Genomic DNA, 11,519 nt, shown 5'->3' with positions numbered 1-11,519 from the left:
AAATGAGTGATTAACTGTAAATATCACAATACATCTTGCTGGGCATAATTAGATATATCTAGTCCTTGCTGTGACCTAAGAAAGGAATTCTTTTCATTAAATGTTTAATGTCTCACCCTGTTCATATGGCTGGAGTTACTGATTCAGTTTGATGTGAATTCAGTCTTATAAAAGACCCATCATTATAACCTGCTCTTATGCTTCCTGTAGTATTGGAACTTCCAACTTGTAGGCAAAATAGATATGCTTCATATTCTTAAAAACCACAAGAGGCCGGGCTCAGTGGCTCACGCCTGTAATCCCAGCACTTTGGGAGGCCAAGGTGGGTGGATCATGATGTCAGGAGATCGAGACCATCTTGGCTAACATGGTGAAACCCATCTCTACTAAAAATACAAAAAAGCCGGGCATGGTGGCAGGCGCCTGTATTCCCAGCTGCTCGGGAGGCTGAGGCAGGAGAATGGCGTGAACCTGGGAGGTGGAGCTTGCCGTAAGCGAGATTGCGCCACTGCACTCCAGCCTGGGCAACAGAGCAAGACTCCGTCTCAAAAAAAAAAAAAAAAAAAAAAACCCCACAAGAAATCTCCCTTTATTCATAATAAACATAGAATTAGGTATTCTATTAAACTGAACAACAGAACTAACTGGGAGTGACCGCATACGCTCTATCACAAATTGCCTGGATGTCTGAAAAGGTCAGTGGGCCATTTCACTCCGTGCTGTGCCACAGGCCAACCACGAGGGCTGTCAGTGACTCACTGCGTGGGTCACCCAAGGCATGTGGTGTTGAGGCTGTCAAAGAGCAAGACGGGGCTGCATCTAAACTCAGGCCTCTGCTAAGTGTGCGAACTCGGGCAAGATGCTAAAGACTTTAGAGACGTTTCCTTTTCTACAGATGGGGTTATAACACTCACCCTGTCAGGTTCTCCTGTGTGTTGACAAGGCCGGCACGTGACACACCAGGGGCAGAGTTGGATGGGAACCGTCTTCCTCAGACAACATGGTCCTCATAAGCATCAACAAAATAAGGAAAGCAGGAGAGCAGGGTGTCTCCAGCTGTGTCAGGACTGCAGCAGGGACTCAGCAACAGTCAGTCTCTTTCTCTTGTTTCATCCAAATCATACATTCAAAAAAAAAGGTGGGGTTATCATGGATGTTTATATGGATTCCTGGGATCAGGCAAATACACCTTTCCTTGTCATTCCTTCAAGAGTTATGTCCACACACAAACTTGCACACAAATGTTCAGAGCTTTACTCGGGATTACCAGAAACTGGAGGCAACCAACATGTCCTTCAGTAGGTGAATGGATAGATAAATTCTGGTACCTACAGAAAATGGAATATCATTCAGTGAGAAAATAAATGAGCTATCTAATCACGAAAAGGCACACAGGGACCCAAAATGCATACCACTAAGTGAAAGAAGCCAAAAAGGCTACATACTGTATGATTCCAATTACATGACATTTTGGAAAAGGGAAAATTACAAAGATAGTAAAACAATCAATGGTTGACAGGGGTTGGGGAGAGGAAAGGATGGATAGGCAGAGAGCCCTGGCTGCTTAGGGCAGTGAGACCACTGTGTGCGATTTCACCACAACGGTGGACCCATGACAGCGTGCAGATGCCTACACCCATTGAATTAAGACCACAAAAAGGTATTAATTACATCAACTATGAACTTTCATAATGAAATAAATCATGTTTTTTAAAAGTGGACAGTTTTGTTCAGTTACTGTCTACTTTCTGAAACGGAGACAGTGGAGTGCTTCCATGGTTGTGAGGATAAAAATAGCTTAGAGAATGTAATAACTAAAATAGGTGCGTAAACATTGTTAAACTATTTTATTCTCATTAAAAAGCAGTGCTTACGTGTATTTATATTTAGAAATTGAGCAAGGAGTGCAAACACGTTAACATCATTCTCCTCTAGCTCCACTCAGAAGTCAGGACTGCACGGCTCCGCTTGCACCTGCGAAACACAACAACCTTTTTCAGCGTCATTAAAATATTTCAGGGGGAGGATTGACTTTAGACTCAACCTGTGTTTTCTCCCCTGGAAAACAAAGGTTTTATGAAACAAACAAAGCCTTTACCGTCCTCAACCGAAACACTCAGACATCTGTGATGTCTGCTGTAAGTGCCACCAGGCTCTCCTCTGAAATCTCGTAATGGGAAAATAGAGACTGTAGATTCTTTTAGAAAGGGGAGAATCCGAACTAATGTCGAAAGGCCACATCCTCATTCATAAACACCTTCTTTTACAAATTCCACAGGTTTAGTTACTTTGAGATTAATATGGGCCTATTTTAAAGTGCATTTATTAATTTAGCATGAATTGTTCAAATTCATTCTGGATCCTGAGCCGATATCTAGCAATGCCGGGTGTGCGCCTGTGAGAGTCACCAGCCCTGATGAGCCTCAGGTTATTGTATTTATAAAATGAAGGTTAGGCTTGCTCCAATTTTTTTTAAACCATTTTTAATAGTAAAAACTTTTTTTGTTGTTACATAAAAATGTACAAGAAAAACTCCAACATTACCAATGATAATCATTTTATTAATACAAACATTTTTGTGAGCTCAATTTATGACTTAATTATAGAAGAAATAAGCAACATGAGGTGCCATTATAAAATATGGTAACCATACTTTCCTACTTTGTCTATATGTTATTGATAAATCTTGATGTATACATAAAAGGAGTTTCAAAGAATAATAATTTAAAATAATATCTTGACTTGTAATTTCAGGGACTTTAAAAAAATTCCTGCAACTGCTTTTTAAAGGTTCTAGAACAGTTTTCTATGTCTTCCAGCTAAATAACTACAAAGAGCTAACTCTTCTCACATTCTGTATTATAAATATAAGTCAAAAAAGGAACAAAATCATAAAAACACATGCATGAACAAATGGGCCTTGGCTCACATTTAATTGCATCTGCCAATGCACACAGGTTATAGCAGAATTTTTGTGTGTAATTTTACGAGTGGATTGCTGTCAAAATAAAAATTGTCTACTATCTCTATTCAGTGGTATATTTGCACAAATGGTAAACAAATTCATAGAGATAGTGGGAGAAATTAATTTCATGGCTTACAAGAAGACAGGTTAAGTTGGGACACTTAATTGTTTCATTAATGCTACATTTTATAATGCGCTTATATGGGCAAGGTATTTAAATGTATTACAACAACTTTTAAATGCTCAATGTTACAGATGGAATTACTAGAGAAAGTACTAACTGATATTTTCTTTGTGTGTGCTTTGAAGGCACAAGGAAATAATAAAGCAGCCCTTTTCCCTTTTCCCGTCTATTTCCTGAAGGCCAAGCTGTGCTTTTGCAGATTAGGCCTCTCTGTAACACACACACACACACACACACACACACACACACACACATGCATATGGCCTTTATGGTTTTAAAGGAGGAAAAGAGAATTTGCCTGGATAACTGTCACCTAGGTATTTTCAGGGGAGATCTAGAATCATCTAAGGGTTAAGCTGGACTAGCCAATGGGAAAACAAAATGAAGATACCGGGGAGATATTTCCAGAAGAGAAGCATTCCTAATGGGCTAGGCCCTAGTCACATGCAATTCCCCAGATGTGGTTGGTGTGGCCAAGGTTCCGGCATGTGACGGCTGCCTTCCTGGCACTTCCCGTGCTGTGAGGAGCATCCCCTCCCCAGTGCCAGGGGCAGTGGTCCTCTCACCCCCTTCAGAGTAAAGGGCCAGCAGTTGGCAGTCACAGGACAAGTAGTGAGACAGGAAGGTGAGGAGCATGAAGTGCCACCATCCCAGCCTCCAGTGTCTGGCACAGAATATGACGAGGAACCTCCGTGAATGGGAATCTTCCATATCTTCACACATGTGAGTTTCTGCTAGGTATAATTTGACTTATAAAAAGAAAGAAATATGACCTTCTTGTATGTAAATATTGTAGAAGAGTTAATGATTGTAACCTGGATGTTTTAAATTCTGAGATGCTGTTAAATCAATATTCATCACAAAACTATTGATAATTTTTTAGAATAACAGAAGAGATCTCATCATATTTAATGCAGTGGATCAATTGGAAGATGCAGGCTAATTCCAGAAAAAGTAAAGCATAAAAAAAAATCTGTCTTAGAATGGAAAAATACAGTAAACTATTTTTAACTAGAATTTAAATGCAACATTTTAGGATATGAAGCCATCAGCTCATTTTGAAAACTACTGGCTCAGATGACCTCAGCGATAGGAAACCTCTAACAGATCACGAATCTAATAATGAGATAATTTTCTGTGTCTTTGCCTAAGAGTCTTTCTGAAAGTGGTGCAGTTTTTACAGAAGAGGAATAACGTGTCCCAGACTGAGAACGCTTCACGGGCCACCATTCTGGGCAGTGCTTCAGTGTGGAGTTTTAGCAGTGAGTATTCAGAAACAGTTGAATAATTTGCACTTTTTATAAAAAAGATTATCTTGTCTATTTTTCTTTAAATATGCAGCAGAAGCTTACTATTATACAACTAAATTATGTGGGTTCTCTAATTGCCCACTTATTCTACCTTGATTAACATGTGGTTTATTTCACCTTGATGCTTTTAAAGACAAGCATGTGCTGTGTGAGGGTTAGAACATGAGCCACAAACAAGGAGGCTTGAGATGGCAGCGCCTCCCCAAAAATGCAGTACCCCAGGGCCTGCGCAGGGAACACTGCTTGGAACCTTAACACTTCTGAAATGGCTGGACATCTCTGCATGAGCTGTGCTTACCCAGTTGTTCCATTTATTCTTATATTTTACAAGTATTTACTCAATTCTTGAGCTAGGCCATGTGGTCTACCAAAGGAATAAGATATCTGTTGCTATTATTTTATTTTATTTTATTTTATTTCAATAGTTTTGGGGAACAGGTGGTTTTGGTTAAATGCTGAAGTTCTTTATTGATGGTTTCTGAGATTTTGGTCCACCCAGAGCCCAAGCAGAGTACAATGTACCCAATGTGTAGGGTTTTATCCCTCACCTCCCTCTCACCTTTCCCCCTAAGTCCCCAAAGCCCACTTATCATTCTTAGGCCTTGGAATCATCATCATAGCTTATGTCCCACTTATAAGTAAGAACATACAGCGTGGTTAGGTCAGCAGAGGGCTCCAGGGGACTGGTGGGGCAGGCCAAGACATAAAAGAGGGCCTAGAGCCAGGGTTACCCAGGAGAGGGTGGACCCATTTTGCCAAGCACCCTAACCCTAAAAGCTGTAATCCTTACCCTTAACCCCAACCCTAACCCTAAACCTTAACCCTAACCTTTAACACCTTACCATAACCCCAACCCTAACCCCTAACCATAACCCTAAAACGCTAACACTAAAACCCTAATCCCTAACACTAAACCCTAATCATAACCCTAAACACAACCCCAACCCTAACCCTAACCCTAACCACAATCCCAACCCCAGCCCCAAGCCTAAGCTTAACCCTAACCCCTACCCCCAGCCTTTCTTACCTTTTACATCTGTCCAGATTCTCCAGTAGAAGCAGGGACGCTTGGTTCCCAGGTGTGCACCACTGCATCTGGCACAGGACTCCATATCAGTCCCCAAACAAGCACCTGAATGCTCACAGGGCAGCCATGCAGTGGAAGCCCAGGGTGTATTCTCACCTCCAGAACCAGGACCCAGCGCCTGCGTCAGGCTGATCAGGGCTGAAGTGAGCTGTGGCACCCAAGGTCTTCGTAAGACCAAGGCCACGTTGTGCCTCCTATCACAGAGCGAGACGCAGCAGCCTTCAAAGTCAAGGGCCCTTCCCTGATGACACTCCAAGCACAAAGTACTGGACTTTCACACAATGAGGCTGCACACATTATTCTGTTTCAATCCCCACCTAGGCCACTGGGAGAAATGGTGATAGAGGGACCCTCGTGTTGCCCTGTGGTATTACATGCTCTGGTTCATACGACTGCAAGGCATTTACAAGAAACTCAAGCTGAAACGCTACTTGTTTCCAACTTCTTGTTTGCAGAGGATTTACAATTTACACTCCAAAACAGACAGCCACAGAGCACACTGTTTCCCCTCTGAAGTCGCTCTGAGGGCCTCCGCATCAGTCCTAGAACTGGAAGATCGGTGGACAAGAACTGGGAAGTTGATGGGGCACTGGATACTTGCTGGACACCAACCTCCTCTCACCTAACCTTACAGATGGCCCAGATCTCACCTGCCCAAATCAGACATTTTAACACACACAGCTCTCAACAGCAAGACTTACAGACACAAAACTCCAAGGTAAAGGATTGGCTCAACTCCTTGGTGTCTCAACGAACTAAAACACTGCCTAGCACAGGTGCACCATCAACCTTATTCACTAAATAAACCTCTGTATATTTTATTCATCTTTGATTGTGGAAATGATATAATGAACAAAATGATGTTTTATAAATTGGACTAAAGACCTTTGAGGTGTCTTCACAGGATCCTATCTGGTGGACCCCCAAATCTGCCAACACAGAGAAGTCATTCGTAAACACGTGCAGGGCAGAGGCCAGACAAAACCACCTCTCTCAGCCTCAAAGTGGCCTGGCAGTCACAGGAACAGCCATGTGGGGTCTGGCCTGTAGGAGGAAGTCAGGCTTTTGGTTTGAGGCACCCTACTGCACCACAAAACCAAGTTCTGCCTAACAAAGAAAAAACAGCCCACTCACTCTCCCTAATATCTCAGGTGGTAATCTAAGAGCAATATCTGCTTGACACCCCTCCTGCTCCGCCCTCCACATCCAAGCTATCACCAAGGCCCCGGCAATCCTACCTCCTAAATGTCTCTCAAATCCACTTCTCTCCCTTCGGAGTCCAGGCCACCAGCATGACTTCTGCATGTGTGTAGCAGCCTCCTCGCAGGATCTAAAAATGCAAATCTAGTCATAGGCTCTGTGAAAAGAAAATCTTGGGGCCCCAAGATTACTAAGCTAAAGGAAAAAGTCAAGCTGGGAACGGCTCAAGGCAAACCTGCCTCTCATTCTATTCCAAATCACCTATCTCCTCACTAAGATAGGTGCACATCCGATCGCCTCCTTTGGAGAGACTAACCAGAAACTCAAAACAATGCAACATTTGTCTCTCACCTACCTGTGACCTTGGAAGCCCCCTCCCTGCTTCCAGTTGTCCCCACCTTTCTGGATGGAAGCAAGGTACTTCTGACATGTACTGACTGATGTCTCATGTCTCCCTTAAACCAAGCTGTGCCCTGACCACCTTGGGCACTTGTCGTCAGGATCTCCTGAGGCTGTCACGGGTGCACATCCTCAACCTCGGCAAAATGAACTTTCTAAATCACCTGAAACCATCTCAGATAGTCAGGGTTCATGGCTCCCTTTCCCGAACCCTCCCAGGAGCTCCTCGTGGGCGCCCAGGTCCTGCGTGCTGTTGTGGCCCAGGCTCACCTGGAGAAACTCGACTCTTCCTTACAGCCTCATGAACCTTTCAGTTCCTAAAGCTGCTTAGCCTGTGAAAGGAAAATGAATCTGAGGGCCCAAAAATCACTAATCTAAAGGGAAAAAAGCTGGGAACTGCTTAGGGCAAACCTGCCTCCCCTCCCCTTCTATTCAAAGTCACCCCTCTACTCACTGAGATAAGTGCATATCTGATATTCTTTCTACGCAGAAACCCAAAAGAATACAAGTTTGTCTCTCACCTACCTGTGACCTGGAAGCCCCCTCCCTGCTTCGACTTGTCCCGCCTTTCCCGACGAAACCAATGTTCATCTTACATATACTGATGTCTCCTGTCTCCCTAACATGTATAAAACCAAGCTGTGTCCCAACCACCTTGGGCACATGTCGTCAAGACCTCCTGAGGCTGTGTCACGGGCGTGCATCCTCAACCTTGGCAAAATAAACTTTCTAAATTGACTGAGACCATCTCAGATATTCCGGGTTCACAAGTCCATGTATGTGGACGTCCCCTGGGGTAGTGCCCCTCCTCCACTGAGCTCACTCACGTCCTCCTAGTGCGTTTTCTTCAGAAGAAATTTCACAGCTACTTGGTCCACACCTGTCGGCCCTTCAGGAACTGCTGTTCTCCACAGGCACATGGGCGGTGTACCTGCTGGGGTGTGTGGAGAGGACCAGGCTCCTCTCCTAATTCCCGCTCAGTTAATAACAAAGGTCGACAAGTCAAGAAATTTGTTAACCCTAACCCTAACCCCAACCCCAACCCCAAACTTAACCCTAACCCAATCCTAACTCCAACCCCAACCCCAACCCTGACCCTAAACCCTAACCCCAACTCTAACCCTAAACCCTAACCCGAACCCAAACCCGAACCCGGACCCGGACCCGGACCCTGACCCCTGACCCTGACCCTTGACCCTTGACCATGACCCTGACCATGACCCGGATCCTGACCCTGACCCAGACCCTGACCCGGACCCTGACCCGGACCCTAACCCTAACCCTGACCCCAACCCGAACCCTGACCCCAACCCCAACCCAAACTCAACCCCAACCCGAACCTGAACCCCAACCTCAACCCAAACCCGAACCCAAACCCTAACCCTTAACCCCAACCCTAACCTGAACCCTAACCTGAACCCAAACCCGAACCCGAACCCTAACCCAAACCCTAACCCAAATCCGAACCCCGACCCGAACCCTGACCATGACCCTGACCCGGACCCTGACCCTGACCCTAGCCCTAACCAGGTTGACATAGCAAAACCCCGTCTCCTCTGAGAATACAAAAATTAGCCAAGCATGGTGGCACACACCTGTAGTCCCAGATACTAGGGAGGCTGAGGCCAGAGGACTGCTTGAGACCAGAATGTGGAGGCTGCAGTAAACTGAGATGGTACCACTGCACTCCAGCCTGGGTGACAGTGCATAACCTTTTCTCAAAAATTAAATAAAAATATAAATAAAATAAAATCCCTGATATGGTGGCTCACACCTGTAATCCCAGCACTTTGGGAGGCTGAGGCTGACAGACCACTTGAGGTCAGTAGTTCAAGACCACTCTGGCCAACATAGCAAAAGCTTGTCTGTACTAAGAATACAAAAATTAATGCTGGGCACAGAGGTTCATGCCTGTAATCCCAGCACTTTGGGAGGCCTAGGCGGGCAGATCACCCGAGGTCGTAAGTTTGAGACCAGCTTGACCAACATGGAGAAACACTGTCTCTACTAAACATCCAAAATTAGCTGGGCGTGGTGGCTCATGCCTGTAATCACAGCTACTCGGGAGGCTGAGGCAGGAGAATCGATTGAACACATGAGGCTGAGGTTGCAGTGAGCTGAGATTGCACCATTACACTCTAGCTTTGGCAACAAGAGCAAAACTCTGTCACAATAAAAATTTAAAAATTAGCCACCATGGCAGGGCACACCTGTAATCTCAGCTACTCAAGGACGCTAAGGCAGGAGAATTGCTTGAACCCAGAAGGCAAAGGTTGCAGAGAGCCAGTATCAGGCCATTTCACTCCAGCCTGGGGGACAGAGCAAGACTCTGTCTCAAAAAAAAAGAAAAAGAAAATGCCTAGGAGGAGATGGTATGTTCTGAAATGAGGACTTTCCTGCTGGACTAGAGTTTCTGATGAAGGTGACAGTTTATCCTTCAGTCTCCACAGGTCAAGAATTTGCCATCCAGCAGGAGGCAACAGAGGGAGCCCCAAGTTCTGTATCACAGCTGTGACATAATTACATTCCCTCACTCGTTTCAATACTTAAAAATTTATAATTCATCTTCTTAAATAGCTATACTTACTTTACCAATTTTCCATTGTATAGATGAAGAGGTTTGCAAATCTTATATAGGTTGCCACGATGTGGACGGGACTTTTGGACAGTTAACTATACCGACTGACTATATAAGTGTTGAAACCTAAAATACCTTGCAACTGCTAACACAGGGCTAGAGAATATAGCAAGGTAATAGTCTGTCCAGTAAATTAATCTGAAATTGCTTTTGAAACAGAGTCTCACTCTGTCCCCCAGGCTGGAGTGCAGTGGTACTCAATGCAACCTCCACCTCCCGGGGTCACGCAATTCTCCTGCCTCAGCCTCCCGAGTACCTGGGACTACAGACATGTGCCACCACACCCAGCTACTTTTTGTATTTTTAGTAGTGACAGGGTTTCACCATCTTGTCTAGGCGGGTCTCTAACTCCTGACCTCAGGTGATCCACCCACCTCGGCCTCCCAAAGTGCTGGGATTACAGGCGTGAGCCACTGCACCCGGCCTTCTTCTGAAATTTCAATAATCAACTGTGCCATTTGCCTTTCCTTCAGCACTGAGATTTTATTTTTCTTTCCTAATTATCTCAAACATGAACTTTGGTTTCAGGGAACTAGTATTTCCTGGATTTATAAACTGAGGGTGGCGCCCCTCACGGCAGTCCTGGGGAATCTCTGGAAATCGGCGTTCGGACGACTCCAGGCCGTGATTTTGGAAACGGCAGCTGACATCGAGGCCACCATCCTGTGCCTTGATGGGAACGGATGGAGATTTTAAAAACTAAAAAACATGGGCCGGGCATGGTGGCTCACGCCTGTAATCCCAGCACTTTGGGAGGCCAAGGTGGGCAGATCACCTGAGGTCAGGAGTTTGAGACCAGCCTGACCAACATGAAGAAACCCCGTCTCTACTAAAAATACAAAATTAGCTGGGCGTGGTGGTGCACGCCTGTAATCCCAGCTACTCGGGAGGCTGAGCGGGGAGAATAGCTTGAACCTGGGAGGCGGAGGTTGCAGTGAGCTGAGATCATGCCACTGCACTGCAGGCTCAGTGATGGAGTGAGACCCTGCCTCAAGAAAAAAAAAAAAAAAAAAAATATTTGGGAAACACATCCGAAAAAGGACTTGTCTGCAAAATATTTTTTAAAAACACTAAAACTCAACAAGAATTAGATGAACTACCCAACTGAAAATATGTGAAGATCTGAAAAGACGCCTCACCAGAGAAGATGCACAGATGCCAAATAAGCATCCAAATTAATTAATTAATTAACACTCAAGAAACTTGTCATGAGGGGAAGGCAGATTACATGAGATAGTACTGCACATCTATTAAAATGGCTAAAATCTAAAGAACAGTAGCAATTGCAATAGGAGGTCTCATCGATTGCTGGTGGAAGGTATAAGGGTACAGTCACTTCAGCAGTTTTTTCAAAAACCAAACAAGCCTCACCATATGATCCAACAATCTCCCTCTTAGGTATTTAGACAGCTGCCTTGAAAAATCATGTCCAAGCAAAAACCAGCACACACATGTATAGAAGTACTGTTCATAATAGCCAAAAATTAAAGGAATCATAACATCCTTCAGTAGCTGAATGCATAACTAAACCGAAGTATGCAGTGCAATGGAATACTATTCAGCAAACGAAAGGCATGACCTATCCCCCACGCCACCTGGATGGACCTCACAGGCTCACTGCTTGACGAGAGAGCCAGGATGCAGAGGCTGTATGCCCCACTTACATGACATGCTGGAAAGGCAAAACAACAGAGATAGCAAACTGATCAGTGGTGACGTGGGGTTCATGGCGGTGG

General features: G+C 44.7%; 1 long non-coding RNA gene across 2 annotated transcripts; it reads right to left on the bottom strand.

Moving 5' to 3' along the window:
• Window positions 1–5,412: 5,412 nt before the first annotated feature.
• On the bottom strand, window positions 5,413–7,648 carry LOC126943005 (uncharacterized). Of its 2 annotated transcripts, none has more exons than XR_007721673.1 (3): window positions 7,416–7,648; window positions 6,785–6,876; window positions 5,413–5,674 (listed from the first exon to the last, which is right to left on the bottom strand). It is a non-coding gene; the product is annotated as an uncharacterized LOC126943005 (long non-coding RNA). The 2 variants fall into 2 exon arrangements; XR_007721672.1 differs by having other exon boundaries at window positions 5,424–5,554.
• Between the last annotated feature and the right edge of the window lie 3,871 nt (window positions 7,649–11,519).

The sequence above is a fragment of the Macaca thibetana genome, chromosome 19, assembly GCF_024542745.1.
Source record: "Macaca thibetana thibetana isolate TM-01 chromosome 19, ASM2454274v1, whole genome shotgun sequence".
Classification (NCBI taxonomy): Eukaryota; Metazoa; Chordata; class Mammalia; order Primates; family Cercopithecidae; genus Macaca; species Macaca thibetana.
The sequence above is the reverse complement of the archived record's forward strand: the minus strand, read 5'-3'. Positions and strand labels throughout refer to the sequence as shown.